Source organism: Chrysemys picta, chromosome 2 (assembly GCF_011386835.1).
Source record: "Chrysemys picta bellii isolate R12L10 chromosome 2, ASM1138683v2, whole genome shotgun sequence".
Lineage (NCBI taxonomy): Eukaryota > Metazoa > Chordata > Testudines > Emydidae > Chrysemys > Chrysemys picta.
In genome coordinates this window covers 118968922-118990825 of record NC_088792.1, presented here as the reverse complement: position 1 = coordinate 118990825, position 21904 = coordinate 118968922, and the positions used below count along the sequence as shown (strand labels likewise).

The window sequence follows — 21904 nt, the reverse complement described above, 5'->3', positions numbered from 1 at the left end:
TTCAGCTCAACTCTCTGGGGGACAGCACAGCTCAGACCACATTGCTCCTTGGCTGCTGCTGTGTATCCCCCAAGCAATATTCGCTGCTGAGGACCTATGGACTTTCCTAGACTACAGCGATACAGACATGGGTACGTGGCACGGCAGAGGCGGATATCCCGATACGGGTGTGATGTTGGAAATGTTGCAGGGCAGACACAAACTGAACTGTCTGACTGATACCCAACTCGGATGACTGTACCTCTAACTCCTCACAACAATCACTGTTGTGGTGCCGTGCGGCCAAGCTGCAGAGACCCAGGCGAGGACGTGCCCTACCTGCACAGGGGGATAAGTCACCACTCCAAAAGCCTCCAGCCCCAAGTCCCTGCTACACAGGAGCCACTGGGGCAGACACGTACTGCAGCAGCCCACAGCTCTGAAACTAGGAAGGGGAGGCGGAGAAACATGTCCCTCCCTCCCTCCCTCCACAACACATCACGCCCCCCGTCTCACCCCCGCGCCGCCCCCCGCCGTTCCTGGGGTCGGTCGCTCCCCGGCGCTGGGGGACGCGTCCAGTGCCCCCAACCGGAGCCTCACACACAGCCCGGGCCCGCGGACGCCGCGGGATCGGGCCGCCCGGGGCAGAAACGAAACCGAAACCGTGGCCGGGGGGACTGGGAGGGGAGACACCGATCAGCCGCTCTCACCTCACAGCCGGGCAGGAGGCGCTGCCGCTGGGACCCGAGCTGGGGGCAGCCCGGGGAGGGGCCGGAACAGGCGCTGCGGGAAGGAACGAAGCGGCGGCGGGACAGAGAGAGCGACGAGCGCCCGCCCCCGGCTCGGCCCCACCACGTGCCGGGTGTTTCCCTAAGCCAGGAGCGCCCAGCACGTCCTCCCCGCCGGACACCGACCGCCCGGCCTGCTTCCCGCAGCGCGCCCCGGCACCCGCACACACAGAGCGGCACTGCCCAGGCTGCCGCCCCCGGCCTGCAGCGCCCAGCCCCTAGTCTCCCTGCTAGGCGTCACTTTGCTGCCTGTACTTGGGAGAGAGGCTGGGCCCAATTCACTTGTTAGAATCTCGCCTCCTCCTAGCGTGGTTTACAGGTCAGCATTTTTTCTAGTTAACGTGCACAATTGTGCAAGATTATGGGGTTAAGCTTTATTGATCTATATTTTCACAGTTGCAGGGAAACTATGTGGGGAGGGATTAGACAGTGGTTGTTTAATAACCGTAGATTTGAGATTCAAAACGTTAAACTTGTATAACCCTCAAAATGCAAATCGTCAACCCCACATATGTCAAAATATACACAGTAAACATCTTTAAAACAAACAAACTCTATAAAGTCCCCAAACAGTGTTTTTCTTACTTTGCCTAGTTGTATATTGCGGTTATCAAGGGAAATATTTGTAAGCAATTCCCTGATAAAATGTTGCTGCTGCAAGACTTGCTGCTGTTGCTGGGCAGCAGTCTGCTGCTGAATTTGGTCCCTAACCCCTTCAACAGTTTGTCCAAGTGCATCTTTCTCTCACTCCCATTCTTTTCTAGGTTGCGCACATTCCCCCCACTTTGTAGTGAGCTTCGCTTGGTGGGGCAGTAGGCCTAGGGGTCAGGCCGCAGCCAGACAGTCTGAGTGTTGGGATGACTCTGCCAGGCAGTCAAGTCACATTTTGTTGTCCCAACCGGAGTCCGACAGGATCTCTCAAGCAGCCAGGGAAGGAGTGAAGAGTAGGCGGACCCAGGCCTTCTCTCTCTCCACTGAGTCCTAGCCCAGGGCCCATGGCGAGAAAGGGTGGCTCAGTCCCTTCTGACTGCCACTCCAGATCAGTCTCCCCTGGACCACTTCCTACGTTCCCTATGTTCCCTTCAGTTTGAGCCTAGCCCCATCTTTCTGCTTGCACAGCCTCAGTAGTTCAGAACCTCAGCTGAGGGATAGTGGGGGGCTTCCCAGGTCACTCTCAGAGTCTAGTTGTTCCTCCATGTAGGGTAGCTACTCAGGCGTTCCCAGAATACCAGACATTCTGGAGCATCTGGGAATGGCATGGGCCTGCCCCCACTTCTACTGGTGTGTGACCTCACATGCATGGTGTGTGCAAGGTCATGCCACACAAGCGATGCCATTTTTCAGAGTGCACCCTTTCCCCATCTCTGTATCCTTGATTCATGTCTTCCTCTGCCTCCAGCCAATGGCTCTCCCACACTGCACACCCAGCTACTGTGCAGGTGTCACACACCCATCACCTATTGGCCGCTGCTGTCATCAGGTATCACCCCCGATATCCTCCCAAGTTCCATCCTGCCTCACAGCCATTGGCCACAGTGGTTGCTAACCACTGCCCCCTCCCTAGTACCATTGGTCAATGTTTCTTCTCCACCTGTTTCTTTGAAAGACCCCATTGGCCCAGATGTCTTCTTTGGTGACTATAACTGTTCTCCTGGGCCAGTTTCTGTGCAATTACCTGTCAATCACAGCTGTTGCCTGCCATTATCAGGGAGGGATAGTTCAGTGGTTTGAGCATTGGCCTGCTAAACCCAGGGTTGTGAGTTCAATCGTTGAGGGGGTCATTTAGGGATCTGGGGCAAAAATCTGTCTGGGGATTGGGCCTGCTTTGAGCAGGGATTGGACTAGATGACCTCCTGAAGTCCCTTCCAACCCTGATATTCTATGATTGGGGGACACTGGAGATTTGGGCTGAACAGCTGGAAGTGACCTTGCATGCTCTTCAAAATGGCATCATCCAGTAGATGCAGATACTAAACCATATCTGGTTTAGTCTCAGTACTGGATGAGGGACAAACCCTAGGAAAGTAGGATTGTCCAGTTTAATACTGGACAAGTGGCCTATCTGCTGCTAAGGAAGGGAGGCAGGAGTAGACCCCAGCCTCCTGGCTGCGTCTTACTCTCAGTTACAATCCTTTCCCTGTAGAGTGCTCTAACTCAGTGGCTACAGCCTGTATGCCTTCTTGCAGCCAGTCTCTCCTTCACTCTTCCCCATGCCTGACTACCAGATCTCCCTTTTAAGCAGGTCCTCTATAGGGAGCATGCCCAGGGGCAGGGCCTTCTTGGCCTAATACTGCTCCACCACTCCTTTAACTTTTTTGCAGGGTCTAAAAAATAGGTTTCTGTATAAAAAGAAGAGCTCTTGTTTAAACTACTTTTGAATTTATTAATAGCCAGATTAGAAACCTTCAATCATTTTTATATTAGCCATTGGGTAAACTGGCTCTATTGGGTTCCACTCCTTAGGAGTGAGAAACTACATCAGAAATCGACCACCAGTGGTGCTATCATCCTTGGCAGCGCTCATTCCTGATGAGCATTCCTGGTTCTGCTTCCTCTGTGTGGTTGAAGAGCTGTTTAACAACTGTCACTAAGTATATTGGGAGTAGAAGCTCTGCTAGAAGAAAACAGAAGAGTTCTTCAAGTGAGAAAAATTAAAGCTTCCATTTCTAAAAATAAGAGATTCCAATTCCTGCATCAACTTAAGAGGTTTTCTGAAGTGAACTCCTTGGCACCAAAATTAATTATGCTTAAAAGTATCCCCTAACTCATGCAAAGAACAATATAGTTAGGCTGTTCTAACTGACAAATTAGAAGATGGAGTACTGGTGGGGGACAGTTATAAACCACCAACTAGTGGGGGACAGGAGAACAAGATGAGCTGCTCTTAAACATCTATCTATAATGTGTAGAAAGAAAATTGTGTTACGATGGAAGATTTCAATCTTGAGGGCATACACTGGAGATATCTTGACACTAGGGAAACATCTTTGAAGTTTCAGAAAATCATAAATAACTTTCCAACAGAAAAGAAGGGAAACCATCTTGGGGTAATTCTATATTAGACCTCATTCTGACTGAGAAAGATTTTAAGAAATGGTTGGTTACCTAGGTGCAAGTAACCATTATCTAATTCAATTTGTTATGCATGAACTGAATATAGTCCTGACCTGTAATGTATAAACTTGGTGTTTTAAAATAGCCAATCTCTCAAAGCTTGGGGGGGAGGGAGGGGAAGGGGGAGAAAATCATGAGCAAAGCTGAGTGGGAGAAAAATTTTAAGTATTAAAATGTAAATGATAATTGGTATTTATTCAAGAATGCTTTATTAGATGCCCCCTCAAAACCTACAATTCCACAGTCACACAAGAAAGCTTCTTTGATTTAAAAACTATCTTGGTTAAAAAGTGAAAATAGCAATTAAAATTATTACAACAAATGGAAAAATGGGTAAATTGATAGCAGTGAGTTCAAATGAGCAGTTAGGAAATGCAGACAATTGATAAGGGGAGCTAAAAGTATAACTGAAAACAAAATTCTATGGCTAGTAAGTTTAAGGACTATAAGAAGAAATTCTTTAAATATATCAGGAAAAAAATTAAATCGTAATAATGGCACAGGTCTGTTTCTAGATACGGATAGTAGAGTTGTCAATCATAATGCTGAAAAGGCAGAAGTATTCAATAAATATTTGTTCTGTATTTACAAAGAAGTAGGATAGGTTCATATCTTACAGTGATAATGAAATATTTTCTATTTCAACAGAAACTGGGGAGGTTGTTAAACTGTTAGAGTTAAGCATTTAAGTTAGTAGGACCAGATGATAAATACCAAAGAGGATTAAATAATGGCCAAGTAGTTCTCTGAACTATTAATATTGATTTTTAACAATTCTTGGAACACTGGGGAGGTTCCAGAGGATTGAAGTAAAGCTCATTTTGTGCCAGTATTTCAAAAGGGTAATCAGGATGACACAGGTAGCTACAGGCTAGTCAGCCTGACATCATTCCTGGACAAAATCATGATAGGTTAATATGGGTTACAATCAGTAAAGAATTAAAAGAAATGTGATAAGAGTGCACTCAACTTTCGAGTGCCTCCTGTCCGCTGGGTGTGGTGCTGCAATTTTTTTCCCTCCTGGAACCCCCTATATGGTGTTGAGCTTGTCAGGTGGGTCTTCAGTGGCTCAGCCTTCCAGCTAAGTCACACCATCAACAATGAGGGGAAAGTTCAACAAATGGTTTGGCCTTTTCAGGGTCTTCAGCCTATTTAAACTCCAGCCCCTTTCCCTGGCTTTTAAATAAGCCTTATCCCCTTCTCAGGGCTTAGGACACTTCCCCAGTGGCTTGTGGAGGGACTTGGGCCCACCCACTACTCCAGGTCCCAACCCAGGGACCCTATGAACAGCAGTCACACACTGGTCCCTTTAACCACATCAGTTAGCTGCTATGGTTTTCCCTGGGCTTTTTCTCACAGTCCTATCACCTTCACCTTTTACCTTAGGGTTATAGACCTTGGGTTCTCTTTGTCTTATCCCTGCTTGAGCAGGGTCTTTCCCAGGCCTCCTTGCCTGGAGAGTTTCTCAGTCTTCCAGGCCTTCCTCACATTTCTGCTCCCAGCCAGCAACTGACCTAGTCAGGGTCCTGCAGCTCCTTTTATCTGAGCCTGCTGCACTCTGATTAGCTGCTTCCCTGCAGCCTTTCTAGGCAGGTCTGGAGGACCCACCTTCACTGCTCCTTTCCTGGTGTATGATGTAGTAGGACCATGAGGCCTCCACTAGGGGGCCTCAAAGGCCCTGGTATACCTCTCCACAGAATAGTAGCATAATGATACCAGAGCAACATGTTTTTATGGAAAATGGGATTTTTAAAAAAAAATAAGATTATAGATGTGGTTGACAGAATATACTAAGACACAGGAAGTAATGATCTTACTCTACTTGGCCCTGATGAGGCCTCAGCTGGAGTACTGTGTCCAATTCTGGGTGCCACACTTTAGGAAAGATGTGAACATATTGGAGGGAGTCCAAAGGAGAGCAACAAAATTGATAAAAGATTTAGAAAACGTGACCTATCAGGAAGGGTTAAAAAGACTGGGCATGTTTAGTTTTGAAACAACAAGACTGAGGGGGAACCTGACAACAGTCTTCAAATATGCTAAGGGCTGGTAAACAGTTCTTCTCCATGTCTGCTGAAGGTAGGACAAGTTGTAATGGGCTTAATCTGTAGCAAGGGAGATTTAGGTTACATATTAGGAAAAACTCTAACTTTACGGGTAGTTAAGTTCTGGAATAGGCTTCCAAGGCAGGTTGTGGAATCCCCATCATTGGAGGTTTTTAAGAACAGGTTAGACAAACACCTATCAGGGATAGTCTAGATTTACTTGGTCCTGCCACAGTGCAGGGGGCTGGACTTGATGACTTCTCGAGATCCCTTCCATCCCTATATTTCTAGGATTCTATGACTATAATTGTAGATAACCAAATGGATGTGGGCTCCCATAGCCATGCTGTGGAGATGAGAAGGTGAACATGCTCCTTGCATGCATAAACAGGGGAGTATTAAGTACAAGTGGAGAGGAGGTATTACCTCTGTATACAGATTTAATGAGAACTGTTACTGGAATATTGTGTGCTAATCTGTTGTCCACACTTCAAAATGATGTTGATAAATTGGAAAGAGTTCAGAAAAAAGCTACAAGCATGATTTAAAGTCTAAAAATCATGCCTTATAGTGAGAAGCTTAGAAATTGCAATTACTTAGGCTTGGTCTACACTACCCCCCTCATTCGAACTAAGGTACGCAACTTCAGCTACGTGAATAACATAGCTGAAGTCGAAGTACCTTAGTTCGAACTTACCTTGGTCCACACTCGGCAGGCAGGCTCCCCCGTCGACTCCGCGGTACTCCTCTCGCCGAGCTGGAGTACCGCAGTCGACGGCAAGCACTTCCGGGTTCGACTTATCGCGTCCAGACTAGACGCGATAAGTCGAACCCAGAACTTCTATTTCCAGCCATCGAACTAGCTGGTAAGTGTAGCCAAGGCCTTAGTTTATCCAACAGAGGTTTATGAGATGGCTTGTTCATGGTGTATGCATATGAAAATCCAGTGTTTGGAAGCTGAAACTAGACAAATTCAGGCTAGAAATAAAGCACAATTTTTAACAGTGAGGATAATTAACCGTGGAAATAACTTTCCCGAGGATGTGGTGGAGGATGTGGTGATCATTTGAAGTCTTTAAATCAAGATTGGAAGCGTTTCTAAAAGGACATTCTATAGCTCAAATAGAAGTTATGGGCCTGATGCAGAATTGACTGGGCAAGCTACTGTGGCCCATGTTACACAGGAAGTCAGACTAGATTAGCATAATGGCCTCTTCTGGCCTTAAAATTTATGAATGTAGCATAAGGCAAAAGACCCAGAAGGCTAGCTAGCTAGCAGGAAAAGAGAGAGAGGGATCCAAAGTTTGCAACAATGATAGAAAAGTGCAACAGCCACTGTACCAAAGACAACAAGGGGTTTTTGTGAGTGCTGCCGGACAAATTTGAAGATCACCTGAACTATTTTAGAGCGAGCACATAAATTTCATACCTGACATTCAACTTTTCTACCATTGGTAAGGGAGATGATATAAACAATTATTTCAGAGTACTCCAAATGTTGTCACCTATCTCCAGGTGGTCAAATTTTCCTGGGTCCAATGCCAAGTGCTGTCACTCATGGTAAGGCCATGTAAGGAACAAGAGTTCCACCTTCAGGTTCGGGCAGAAACTACCACTGATGGCAAAAGATACAGCGTCAAATTCTAAAGATGGAGATGGGGTTGCACTTGCTGAATAAAGCCTACTTGTTGCTGACAGATCTAGACTTGTGATAGATGTCCATAACCATTATTTGAATAGTTTCTTAGAGATCTGACAGATTTGGGTGTTCATGAAATTTACAAGGAAACTGGTCTCATCCATCACTAAAACTTGTATAGGAAAATCTCCAAACTTCCTGTAAAGTGATAAAAACTGTTCTATGTCTAATATGCCCACAGGGGGAAGAGAAGCAGATTTACTTTTGCATACCCTAAGCATTCATAGTTTCAGATGTGTTGATACACAATCCAGATGCCCAGTTCATTAAATTTGGTTGTTGTCTGTCATGTCATTGCTTAGTCTTATTCTCCGTATCCTTCAATATGTAGGCTGTCAGATAACTCATTTGGGGTTCAATGTTTCAGAACGTTTGTTTCTCATAGGATAAAGAACTTCCTACTGTGACTGTAGTTCTTCCAGTGGAACATTTTAAGTTTCTATTGAGTATTTAGCTGCAGGATTGTTACTGGCTAATTTCAAAACTGGCAGAATCTATATGGCAAAAATAGATAATGCTTCCATTGTATAATCAAGAACAGATATTACTCTGTTACACTGACCATTGTTCCCGCCAGCCTTTCAGATATACAGCATGATTTGCAATGTCATCTCATCTTACATTCTTGAAAAATCAATCTCATTCAGTAATTTGTGAGTGATGTGTATTTTGTGGATATTTGGGCAACACTTTCTGTAGCTATTTTCTTGACATGAGCAAGATATTTGTTGTAAGGTTTCTTTATTGATTTACATGCCACCAATACAACTCATGTTATACATTTTCAGGGCAGGGTGGAATTCTGATACTCTGCCTCTTGTTTAAATGTAGACCATTTCAAAGTCTGTTCAAACACAACAGTCCTTCAAATTGCATACGCCACAGCAGCAGGAATTAATCAAGACCCATGTCTTCTCCAATATCCTTTCACCCCCACTGGGTCTGAAGAGGACATATGGGATTCAGTGAACTAATGATCAAATGTCTATGGATAATATTAGATTTATTTTGGATGGATCAGAGTTAGTTACCGGTATCCACTATGCTAGGTTTCAGATGTGAGGTCACACAGACTTATATGCGTGACTACACACAAAATTTGCACTCATTGATTAAATTAGTTTTTGGTGTGATCCTCTTGTGAGGACACTCTTAGATTGGTTTGAGAGTGCCTTATTTAGGTTTTATTATTATATCAGTTTAGTTTAAGTTGTTATCAGCTTAAGCTAAATCAACCTAAGACACTCTTAAACTGAGGGTTTGTCTACACTTACATTTTATAGCGCTCTAACTTGCTGGGTCAGGGGTGTGAAAAATCCCCCTCCTGAGCACAGCAAGTCTGAGCGCTTTAAAGCGCTAGTGTAGACTGGCTCCAAGTGCTGGGAGCCACGCTCCCAGCGCTTGGAGCTAATCCCCTCGTGGAGGTGGATTACCAGGAGCGCTATGAGAGCTCTCTCCCAGCACTCGCGCGTGACCACACTCGCACTTCAAAGCGCTGCCACCAGAGCATTCCCGCAACAGCGCTTTGAAGTTTCCAGTGTAGATATACCCTGAGATTTAGAGATTCCATTAAAGGCCATTGCATCAATTTAACTAAGCTGGTACAACTGTGTTTAGATAAGGCCTTAGAAATTCTGGTGAAACCCTAGCACCATTGTTAATGGCAACATTTCCATTGTCTACAATGGGGCCAGGATTTCACCTTCTGTCTATACCTCTAGGGTTACTGAAAAAACTAAAACTGTAGCAAAGGGAAAGGGTGTAGCAATCAACCACCATTGAACAAACAACATTCACTTATGCAAATCATTCATTACTCTTTTTCTGTAAGCTTTCATACTGCAAGACAATTCAGCCTTGAGAGAGGGATTCAGCATGCCTTTCAATAGTAAGCAGAGTAAATCAGGTAAAAATCACAGCATCTCTTTGTAATCAGAATATATAAGAATGCTTTCAAAACTGTTCTCTTAATTTTTCTTGGCTAGATAGAAAGATAATTCTAAGGCTACTTTTTAGTTGACCCACAGGGATCATCTTAAGCAACTGCTCATTCAATAAAAGATTCTCAACTGAACTTCAATAACTTATTAAAATGAAGGAACTTCTTACACCATTGAGCTGGAGAACCTATATCAATTATTTTTAGGCTTTTTCGCTGACTAGATGCTGGAACCCCTCCTAGTAATAGACTCTTACAGCCTGTCTGCTTTTGTCATCCTCCTTCCCTCTTCTGGGAAAATCAGAACACTGGGAAAATCCTCAGCTCTCAGTAACAGGTTCCTCCTCCGTGCAGCTGAGGTGAATAGAAGTGAAACTCTTTTAGCTGGCTAGCTTGTGTCACATTATTGACTTGAACTGGGACCATATAGAACATGGTTGCAACCAAGGCCCTGTAGTGGCACCAAATCTTGTATAAATGGGGTCAAATGAGATGTCTAAGACAAGGTTATGGTTTGCTGGTTATGATTATGCTGTCTATATGTGTGTATCAATTTTGTAGTTGAAATTATGTATATTGGCTCTATACTGTCTGTGTTTCAAACTTATGCTATGCTTCTGGGAAACATCCCAGACAAGTTGGTGTTAGCTCTGCCTAGCCTATAGTTGAACTGTCCATTGCTGTCCAGGCTGCCTGTGTATGGCTTCATGAGCCATGGGAGCAAGGGATAGGCTGGGTCCCCAAGGATAACTATTGGCGGTTCAACATACCCAACAGTAATTTTCTGGTCTGGGAAGAAAGTTCGTTCTTGCAGCTTTCCGAACAGCCCGGAGTTCCAAAAGATGTGAGCGTCATAAACCTTTCCCGACCATCCCACGTTGATGTCGATGAAATGGCCCTTGTGATCCACCAGTTCTTGCAACACCATTGAGAAGTACCCCTTGTGGTTTATGTACTCTGTGGCAAGGTGGTCCAGTGCCAAGATAGGGACATGCATTCTGTCTGTCTGCCCCACCACAGTTAGGGAACCCCATTGCAGCAAAGACATTCACTATGACCTGCACATTTCCCAGAGTCACTACCCTTCTTAGCAGAAGGGTATTGATTGCCCTGGCTACTTGGATCACAGCAGCCCTCACAGTAGATTTGCCCACTCCGAATTGATTGGTAGCAGTCAGGCGTTGCAGGCTTCCAAAGGGCTATCGCCATTCGTTTCTCAACTGTCAGGGCAGGTCTCATCTTGGTATTTCTGCACTTCAGGGCGGAGGAAAGCAACACACAAAGTTCCATGAAAGTGGCCTTACGCATGCGAAAGTTTCACAGCCACTGGGAATCATCCCATACCTGCAACACTATGTGGTCCACCAGTCTGTGCTTGTTTGCCGGGCCCAGAATCGGTGTTCCACTGTATCAACATGCCCCAATGTCACCATGATATCCCAATTGCCATATCCCGTGCTTTCAGAAACGTCTGTGTCCATGTCCTCCTCACAATCTTCCTTGTGCTCGCAGCTCCTAGCTAGGCTCCGCACAAACTGCAGGATAATGCGCAAGGTGTTTACAATGCTCACAAAAGCAGTGTGTGGCTGAGCGGGCTCCATGCTTGCCATGCTATGGCGTCTGCATGGATAACCCAGGAAAAAAGGCGCAAAATGGTTGTTTGTCGTTGCTTTCAAGGAGAGAGGGAGGGAGGGGAGAAGGACGACATGAACCCAAAACCACCTGCGACAATGTTTTTGCTCCATCAGGCATTGGGAGCTTAACCCAGAATTCCAATGGGCAGCAGGGACTGTGGAATAGTTACCCACAGTGCACCACTCCGTGAGTCGATGCTAGACATGGTATTGAGGACGCACTCCAATGACCTAATGCGCTTAGTGGGGACACGCACAATCAACTGTATAAAATCGGTTACTAAAGATCGACTTTTATAAAATCGACCTAATATCATAGTGTGGACATGCCCTGAGATATCTTCCATAATGATTACACCCTGTGGAAAGTGTGGGGACAGGAATGATTATCAGGCCCCCCCTACAGTGCTGACTCTCCACAAGAGCCACGTGCCCATTGTACAGCAGGGTCCAGGCAGAGTGATTTACCCTGCCCCTGCAGCTACTCACCATTTTGGGGATCTTGTGGCTCGTGTGTGCTTGCCTGGGTTCAGCCAATTAGTGACAGGTCTGTGAATACTGGTTGTATTTTAAATCATTGAATCAGTGTTGTCTGTGTTGCAAACAATACTGCTTCTGTAAAATGTTGCATTTAACCTTCACAGAGATGACCTTGGGAGCCCAGCCTCGCTCTTTGTTATCAGCGGCTGACCGGTTGCGTAAAATTAGAAAGTGGCCAAGAAGAACTAAGGAGGACTTTCTGCATGCTGTTATGATGCACTCCGCTGCCGAGAAACAGGAATTGAAGGAGTGGCAGGACAGTGAGAAGAGGGACTGAAGGAGAACACAGAATGCCAGAATGAAGCCATGGAGCGGCTGTTAAAGGTTATGGAGCTCCAAGCAGACACACTCCAGGCGATACTAGGTCTTCAAACCAAGCAGCTCTGCACCCGCCCTCTCCTGCAGCTGCTATCGCAAAACTCTTTCCCATGCAACCCACACACACCGCCAACACACTTTTATCAACCTTCTGGCTCCAGTCTATACCCGTGGCTTTCCACTCCTCCCCCCTCACAGTCCAGCACTGCAGACTCGCACTACCCATTGCAGTCAACACCCATCCCTCTGCAGTTTGGCCCTGCTGAAGTACAGTACCCTCTGCATTGTACTCCAAAGGAGAAGGTTGGATATGATCCCTGGACATACAGAAATCTTTAGCCGTCCTGGGACCCTTCCTCCTCCTTCCCTTCCCCCATCCTCCTCACTGCTGATGTTTTTTTTTGGTTTGACTCTCTCCTCCGGTTGTTGTCGTTTAATAAAAGAATTGTGTTGATTTGAAAGCAATCTTTATTCTATTAATTGAAAGTAAAAAGAGCCCTGCAAAGCAACATACAATTATGTTAAACCCACATATTGCATCATGTGCACCAATCATCTCTTAGCATTACAAGCACTGCACTCCCAAGCATATCAACAAATATTAGTGGCTTTCAGCTTCAAATTGCTGCCTCAAGGCATCCCTGATCCTTATGGCCACATGCTGTGCCCCTCTAATAGCCCTAGTCTCTGGCTGTTTGAACTCAGCCTCCAGATGCCGAGCCTCTGCGGTCCAGCCCTGAGTGAAGCTTTCACCCTTATCTTCACAAATATTATGGAGCATACAGCACGTGGCTATAAGCATAGGAATATTGTAATTGGCCAGGTCCAGCTTCCCATACAGGCATCGCCAGTGGGCTTTTAAACGGCCAAAAGCACACTCCACAGTCATTCTGCACTTGCTCACCCTGTTTTTGAACCGCTCCTTGCTTCTGTCAAGTTGCCCCTTGTATGGCTTCATAAGCCACGGCATTAAGGGGTAGGCGGGGTCTCCCAGGATCACAACGGGCATTTTAACTTCCCCTACGGTGATCTTCTGGTCCATGAAGAAAGTCCCTGCTTGCAGCTTCCTGAACAGGCCAATGTTCCAAAAGATGCATGCGTCATGCACTTTTCCGGACCAGCCTGCGTTAATGTCTGTGAAACACCCACAATGATCCACAAGCACCTGGAGAACCATTGAGAAATACCCCTTGCAATTAATGTACTCAGTGGCAAGGTGGTCTGGTGCCAGAATTGGAATGTGCGTGCCATCTATCGCCCCTCCACAGTTAGGGAAGCCCATTTGTACAAAGCCATCCACAATGTCATACACGTTGCCCAGAGTCACAGGCTTTCAGAACAGGATACGATTAATGGCCCTGCACACTTCCATCAACATGAGTCCACCAGTAGACTTTCCCACTGCAAACTGATTAGTGACCAATTGGTAGCAGTTTGGAGTAGCCAGCTTCCACAGTGCAATCGCCACACGCTTCTCCAATGGCAGGGCAGCTCTCAGTCTCGTGTCCTTGTGCCGCAGAGTTGGGGCGAGCTCATCACACAGTCCCATGAATGCGGCTTTCCTCGTCATCCCAGACGTGCATCACAATGTGCTCCCACCACTCAGTGCTCGTTTCTCGAGCCCAAAAGCGGTGTTCCACTGTGGTCAGCATCAATGTCACACTCCTTTTGCCTCTGTAGTTTAAGGAATAATTCCACTGCCACTCGTGACATGTTGGTCAGAGCGAGCAGCACATACTAGTCAACACTTCAGAATCCATTTGTAAACATTTTTGGAAACAATCTTTTGTTCATGCAAATGTTTGAGACCTGGCTTTTCTTTACACAAATATTCCTATCAAACAACAGAATTCATGGGTGAAAGAGTCACTATTCTAATATTTGTGTCACTTTAGCGCTCTTGTGGCCAAAATGGAGTCTGCTCTGCAGGCAGCTCTGGCCAAGAAGAAGGCGGGCACTGGAACGCAGCAGGGAAAGTCCCTTCCACCCTAGGGGCACCTGTTCCAAACCCCGCAGCGTGAACACACACACACTGGAAAAGTAAAATGAATATAGGAAAGGGAAATATTTATTTACAGAGGGATGAAAGGAGAAAAACAACAGGGGGAAATATAGAGGGTGCGGTAAAACAGGGTTGCATTCAACTCAAGGCCCCACAGGCCCAGTGGTACCACAGTCTGAAAGGGCAGACACCAAGCAATGTGTCTGCACACAGAGCTCAGGAGTTCTGGGCAGAGTTCCAGGTCTGGTGCTGACTCCTGGGTGCTCCTGGTCTTCTTCGGCGCCAGTAAAGTTTTCCCAACAAACCGCTCTGGTGCCCTCTTTTGCCGCTCTCTGCAAAGCCACGCAAAGTGACAACCTCCTCACTTAACTAGCTAACAGCCTCCCTCCTTATTCCCAATGCAAAGTCACAAGCCCCAGTACTCACGGCCTCATGCAGCTCTGGGCAGCCGTGATACTGGGTGCAGCTCCAGCCTGTCCTTCTCGGGCGAGTCCTCCCTGGCACAGGGCTCCTCCTGGCTCCTATCCTGGGGTGTCCCCAATCGGCTGCTCTGTCCCTCCCAGGCTTTAGGCAGGTTCTTGGCTGCTTCACTCTGTGAAGGCCTCCTTGCTGCAGCCCTTCTGTCTGGAGATCCAGACACACGTCTGTTGTTTCTCCCTCTCTCCCTCCCACCAGCAGAACTTCCTCCTTCTGGAACAATCAGCACTTCCCCCCTCAGGAAAAAGATTTAAAGGGGCCATACTCTCTAAAAGCCAAAGGGGTTACATTTGAAAAGTTTCAGTTATTCAATTGCAGAGTAGAAACATCATGTGAGTTAGGTAACTAATCACTATACCATGAGTAAAGAATAATCTCAATGAACAATTTAGTGAAAATTGTCAGGATCCTGACAAGGGCAGTCAGTACTAATGGTCAGAGTAGGGTCAAACCTGAGGCTGAAAGTAGCAGAAGAGTTTGTAGTCAAGTTCCAGGTGGGGATTAATACCAAGGATGACAGTCCAAGTTGGGTTTCAGAGTCCAAGGTCCACATCAAGCCAAGGTCAAAGCCAGGAGTTCAAGAGCAGGAATGACCAGGGAAACTACACTGTTACCTGGGCACTTCTGGGAATGCCCAAACACTGGGTGGGTCATGACCCCATGAAATTGGCTCAGTTCTGTGACAAAATACACCCCTGTGTTCACACCAGGTGCTCTATTGTAAAAATCTTTGTACAAGGCATGCTTTGTAAGGTATCATTTGAAAACTCATAACTTGCTGATCAGTAACATCATGGTGAAATGTGTGTAGCAGCTTTGTGCATAGAGTTATACATTTCCCCTGTATAATGTCCCCAATGAAGTGATCAGACAGCAGAGTGAAGTGCAGGACATCGTTGTGGAGAGCAGGCATAGTAAAATGTGATGGACTGGGCATATAGCAAGGCTCACTGACAATTGATGAACTGCAGCTGTCACCGAGTGGTACTCACAGGAACTGAAACGACCACTCGGCCAATCTCCAAAGAGATGGGAAGATTTTATCGTGAAAAAACATGGCCGCACATGGAGAAGGAAGGCCAGGATACAAGAAGAATTGAAGATGTGTTGTGATCAGCACAATCTATAAGAGGCCTGAAGGACTGATCGATCAAGGTGATAATGTTAAAAATACACGTTCAGACTCACATAGCACCAACCTGGTCAAACAGACCTGTCTTGAACAAAGGAATTTATGCTTGTCTTCCTTTGCATTTAAGCAGTAAACAGAGTCATCAAGTGGAAAGGGGGAAGGAAAAAACAAAAGAAGTTCACATAGGTGAAAAAACCCCGCAGGGAACATCCTTTCACACAGACTTTTTCTAGCCTCGTTCTCAGCTGGAAATTCTTTTCAAGAGGGGGTATTGAAACTATAAAAAGGAGGAACAGACACCCTAAGGCATTCCTCTCTTTCTCCTTGCCCATCTCATTCTTCACACCTGAGAAGACAAAGGAAACAGCCATTGGACTCTGGTTGGGGGGGGTCCTGACCTGAAAGTTTGGTCAGTAATGCTGTTGGAAGCATGTGGTAAGAAACTTTGCTTTGAAGCTAATACAGTTTGCTAAAGCTAGACACTAGTAAGTGTTTTTATCTTTATTTTCTTGTAACCATTTCTGACTTTTATGCCTCATTGCTTGTACTCAGTTAAAATCTCTCTTTGTAGTCAATAAACTTATTTTATTGTTTTAGCTAATCCAGTATGTTTAAGTTAAATTATCTGGATAACTCTATTTAGGGTAACAGGCTAGTGTATACTATTCATTTAAAGGAATAGCTGACTTAATATATTTGGACCATCCAGGAGAGGGCTGGGCAATACATGACATACATTTCTGGGGGGAAATCCAGGACTGGGAGTATGTTGGGGTCACCATGCAGAAATAACCAAATAACAGCCATGGTGTGGCTGGCAGGTTGCAGTTACGTACAGACATTCAGGGTGTGGCTTGCATGCTGGAAGGCTGTTTGTGAGCAACCCAGGTGGGAACTACTTCAGCAAGGCATTGCAAGGCACCCAAGGTTTCAGGGCAGGGTTGACACAGCCCCTCATTGGTCTAGATTGTGCCCTGGTATGTCACAAACTCACCTCTGCTGGCTGGTCATGCAGTCTGCTCAACTCTCTGCCAGTCCAGTCAAGGAGACTGCTCTGCCACCACCAGTCTGGAGTCCACTCAAGGAATTGAGTCCACTCAGCTCTGCTGCTTGCCAGTCAAAGAGTTTGCTCCAGAGTCCATTCCACTGATCTAGCCAGGAAGTACTTTCCATGCCACCAGTTTGGTCAAGGAGTTGAGTCTGGTCCATTCTACTGCCACCTGTTTAGAGTCCACAAATTCCTTCCTCAGGCTGCTGGATAGTCCGTTACAGAACCAAGTAGACACAGAACCCCTGCTTCTTACATTCAGCCTCCTCACATATGACAGTTCTTTTTCTCCTGTTCTTCGCCGCCTAAGCTTCACTACCCCACCAAGACCCAATTCTGGTAGAGTTAGGGTGACCCTTCACTCGGGGCATATTGACAATTTCTTTGCCATTTTTGGAGTACTGTCAAGATAATTGTGAACTGAAACAAAATCAGCCAAAACCACCACACCTGTTAGATGGAATTGTGGGTAAATAATTATGGAAGTGAAGTTGACAGAGTTGCCTTTTCCCCTTCTCACTAGCAGACAGCTCCAGAGAGCTCCATCCCTTTAGGCCTTTTAGCTTGGGGCTTACAATTGCACTACTCCAGTTTCATGCCAGTAACTCCACTGTTTTCAATTGAGTTATATCAGTGTGAAACTGGAATAAAGCAGGCCCTATGTTAAATCACAGCTCAACATCTATTACTATCAAACACCCAACATTTCCAATATCTTGCAACTTCTTTGCACTCTTCGGGACATTTTGAAATCCCTCATCTGACCGGTAAGACTGTAGGTATGACTTTGCTTTGTCCAGTTGTTCCATTGCTCCAGATATATCAAGGTCAACACCTTGGAGTCTCTTGCTTACAACATTTATTTCAAACAGTATGTCATGCCACAACACTAAGCCACACAGAAATTTGAAATTATGTATGTTTCTGGTGATTCCATTTCCCTCTGCCACTGTTCTCCCACAAACAGTTCCTGTCATAGCATTATCCTCCATAATGGCAACTATGGCATCATCTATCTTTCCAATTTGGTGTTTGATAGGCTTTATCGCCTCCACTCGACTTTCCCATTGTGTGGCACTCAGTGGTTTCAGTATCAGAGAGGATGTTCCCAGATGTTGCTTCAAAATTTGCCATCGATGAGTTGATGCAGACAAAATACATAGACGCTTTGAATTACATTAAAAAATCCAGCAGCCTCACTAGAAGCTGATGCTGCATCACTGACCTCCAAGTTCAATGAATGAGAACTTCATAGGACAAAAAAAGCTGGAGGGTTTAACTCTCGGATCCATGTCTGCACTCCTCTGTTCTTTCCTCTCATGTTGGCACCATTATCGTAGCCCTGACCTCTCATGTCAGCTATCACAATTCCCGTATCTTCCAGCTTTTTAAGAAGCACATTTGTCATACCAGCTCCTGTAGTATCATCAATGTCAATAAATTCTAGAAAATGCTGTCTGACAGTCACCATTGCAGGGACATTTTCACTAGGTTCTGTTGTTGTTACAAAACGCACCATTAAAGTCATTTGTTCCATATGGCTGATGTCAGGTGTGCAGTCCAGAATAACAGAATAATATCTTGCTGACTTCAGATCTGCCACAATCTTCTGTTTGACTTTTGTTGCCAGTATGATCTCATTTTGAATTGTTTTTCCAAGATAGTGGTGTGTGTATGTTTCTTGGGTGGTGACTCTTCTTAGAAGATTCTGGAGTACAGCATCAAACTCAGCCATCAACTCCACAATTTTAAGGAAGTTTCCATTGTTTGACACATACAGCTGAAGTGCCACGCAGTGCTAGGTTTGGGGTAGCAAGCATTCTCACAATGGCAATGAGCCTTTTCAGAACATTTTGCCAGTAAAGAGACTCTGATGCGATCTTCTCTTGATGCTGATCATCTATGGTGGCCTTTAACCTTAGTCTCGTCTCAAGCTCTTTCCACCTATGGAATGCTCTCTGGTGATTTGCTGCCTTCTCATGGCATGCCAGATTTCTAGCCAGATTTTTCCAGTCCTTTGTTCCTGTAGAACCCAATGTGGCTGGAACATTAGACTGGAAGAGTTTGCAACAAAAACAGTATTCAGCATTCTGGGTTTTTGAGTACATAAGCCATGGCCTCTCCACTTTGTCACCATTGGGGATTTCACGCCAGTAATGTGTTGGATGGAAACATCTATTTTCATTGTCTTTGGGGAACATGAAGTTTTTCACTTGCTGTGGCCCATGCAGTACAAGGAAGTCCCTCAGGCTACTGCTCAAGTGGGTCCACAGTCCTGGATCATCTAGACTTAAGGAACTAAACTCAGCAGCAGCTGTTTCTTGCACCTCCACCACACTCTTTTCTGATCTACACTTTTCTTCAGGAATGTGCATGGTTACATCCATTTGAGATGGAGATATGGATGCTGCAGTAGCTGCCAGGTCACTTGCATTCTTACTAACTGGAAGATCAGGCATCTCCTCACCACTCACATCCTCACTGGGACCAGAAATCTCACCGTGAACATTTGTGTCTATGTGTCTCAGGAGAGCTCCTTCCTGTTTAGATAGAAAAGCTTCCTTTGCTTTCTTTCTTTTTCTGAATGCTGCCCCCGAGGGGCGTTTTCTTCTTTCACTCATGACTGCTGTTCTGTGCCAGCTATAGTGGCTCTCAACACTCACTTGAAGGGGACAAATAAGCAGGCTGGTAGCAGGGCCTGAGTGAGGGAAGATATCAGCATCTTAAGGGCCTAACTGGCTCCTACTACTTCAGTTGACTGCCTATTCTCCTCAAGTGGGTTCAGGGAAGTAGCAGGAAATAGGAAGCTCCCTGAGAAGCTGGCTACTGGGGGTGCTAGAGAGATACATAAGAGGCTCCTCTTCTTCTCTCTCCCTGTAGCTCCTGCTGCTTTCTGTTATTCCCTCTCACCTTTTCTCCTGCCTGCCTGTCATGTCTCTTGTGCCCTCCTTCCTCCAGCACTGCACTCCACCATTGCTGTGCATCTAGAGCAGAGAGAATACATATGCACCACCAGCAGACACAATTTTCTATACTCTGGGTCCTAGTGGTGCCCCCCCACACACAGTCTGGCACCTGAGGCGGCCACCTCAGTTCGCCTCATGGTAAGGCCAGCCCTTTCTGTAATGGGGATGGTGGGAGGTAGCAGCCATCACACACCATGACAAGACAGCTCATCGCCATTGTTATAGTGCCCAGCGGCCCCAGTCATGGACTTCATTGTGCTAGGTTCTGTACAAACACTGAACAAAAAGACAGTCCCTGCCCCAAGTAGCTTACAATCTAAGTATAAGACAAGAGACAACATATGGATAGAGGCAGACTGACAGGAGCGTAGAAGGAAATACTATGATAAGATTGATCATGTTGGAGCTATTCTGCCACAAGGACTCAGAAGCCCTGTGCACAGGGCCTCCATGCAAGAGGCACTACAACCCAAGTCTCCAGAGACTGTATAGTTTTGAGGAGCTAACACAGTGACCCCAAAAAGCAGAAAAGGATAAACTCTGCTAGGCCACTACTCAGAAGCAACCCACCTGGGAGACTGTGCAAAGTTGCCAACTATCAAAATCCTGAGTACCCATTTTGGTTGGGTCTGGAGCCAGTCTCTGGTGAGACCAGAAACTCCAACCCTCTCCCAAATTTTCAACCCTGCAGGGGGAGTGGAAAGGGAGGAACCCCCTCTGATTGGCTGCTTTACCCGCTTGCTGGTGTAAGTGGGAGATTTGTCCCACTGTAGTAGAGGGATTTTTCTACGTACACAGTACACCAGCTGAGTGACGAAAGGATCTAAGTCCCTGCCCCGATTCACTTCACCCCAGTGCCTGCCCCCCTTGACTTTCTCTCCCAGCCCTGCGTGAGCAGGATTCGCACCACTCAGGGAAGTCTGAGCACACGGGTTCCTGGATGTTTACCTCAGTCTCTCCATGGGGGTCACAGAATTAATGAATTAGAGTGCTGGGGTTTGGGGAGCAGCTGGAAGCGCTGTGCCATCAGGCAGCAGCAAGAGACGCAGTCAGGCCAGAATCACCTGACCCTGCACGTTTGGGAGAGTGGGCAACACTGTAACTGTCACACACACACTCGGGGGTTAAAATATCAGGACAGACCAAAACCACACCATGTAATTTTCTTCTTTTTTTATCATGACTTGGGGTCCAATCCTATGATTCTGCGGGGTCTGACTTTTGAACTTTTGGGGTTGGCAACACTGCTTCTGGTTCTCAGTAACTAGCGGAGTCAGTTGAAAGTATGCCTGGACTTTAAAAGTGACACGCTACATGGGACAGTTTCTCTGAATTGGCATCTAATGAAATTTACTGGGGCCAGTTAACCCCGGGTGTAGCTCTATTGAAGTCAGCAGAGTTACTCCAAGGATTATATGGACCATTAAGAATAAGAAACTTTGGATTAATTCAGAGATGATGAGCAAGGTGATGTAAATTAGACTCTCTGACATGCAGACTTAGTGAAACTCCTTTAGACTCCCCTCTGGATTTGCCCATTAGCTCTCTAATATTGAGCTTTTGTAAAAAGCTTCATTCTCATTTTCATTCTTATATATTTTCAGAATCTGAAAAGCAAAGTTGGAAGCAACAGCATCTCAGTACAATACAAGATAGAATCTAAAGTAACTCAGCCAGCTCAAGAAGTGCTTTTCTCAGAAAAAATATTTTAAAAACATTAAATTACACCCATTTTCATTAAGAAAAGACATTGAAAAAACAGACATTGTGGTTTAAATCTATAGGCAAACTATGAAGAACACTTAACTATTGGCCATGATGGGTTTTACAATAACTTTGTTTTATTTAGATTTCTTGGGTGAAATCCTCACTCCATGGAAGTAAATGGGAGTTCTGCCATTAACTTCAGTGGGGTCAGGATATCGCCTCTAAAAAGTTAAATATTATCTATTTATGTGTCTGAGACATTGAAAGTGACACAGAAATTTAAGAAAGGATAACCAGGATTTGCTGAACATATTCATAAGACAGAGAAGCACATGTAGAATTTTAGATTATTTTAGTTTGTAAACTCTTTGGGGTGGGAACTGTCACTTTTTTATGTTTGCACAGCACCTAGCACAACGGGGACCAGTCTGGCTGTGGCCTGTATGTGCTACCGCAGTAGAAATGTAGTAATAATAATTAATGTCTATTGTTATCAGGGCCGGCTCCAGGCACCAG

At 45.7% G+C, this 21904-nt stretch overlaps 1 protein-coding gene and 1 long non-coding RNA gene across 8 annotated transcripts in view; one reads left to right on the top strand and one right to left on the bottom strand.

The window, feature by feature from the left end:
- STX17 (syntaxin 17) overlaps positions 1-14728 on the bottom strand; it is a 101071-nt gene extending 86343 nt beyond the window's left edge. Inside the window, exon 1 of one of the 7 annotated variants that reach the window (XM_065587224.1) lies at positions 14485-14728. The gene's annotated coding sequence lies outside the window, so the exon portion shown is untranslated. Of the gene's footprint in view, positions 1-318; positions 442-495; positions 632-689; positions 986-5255; positions 5468-14484 lie in introns of those variants that run through there. The other 6 variants (XM_024099611.3, XM_065587222.1, XM_065587223.1 and 3 more) reach the window with 6 other exon arrangements.
- On the top strand, positions 946-16268 carry LOC135981964 (uncharacterized). The gene is made up of 2 exons (XR_010599183.1): positions 946-1086; positions 11843-16268. It is a non-coding gene; the product is annotated as an uncharacterized LOC135981964 (long non-coding RNA).
- The last annotated feature ends 5636 nt before the right edge of the window (positions 16269-21904 follow it).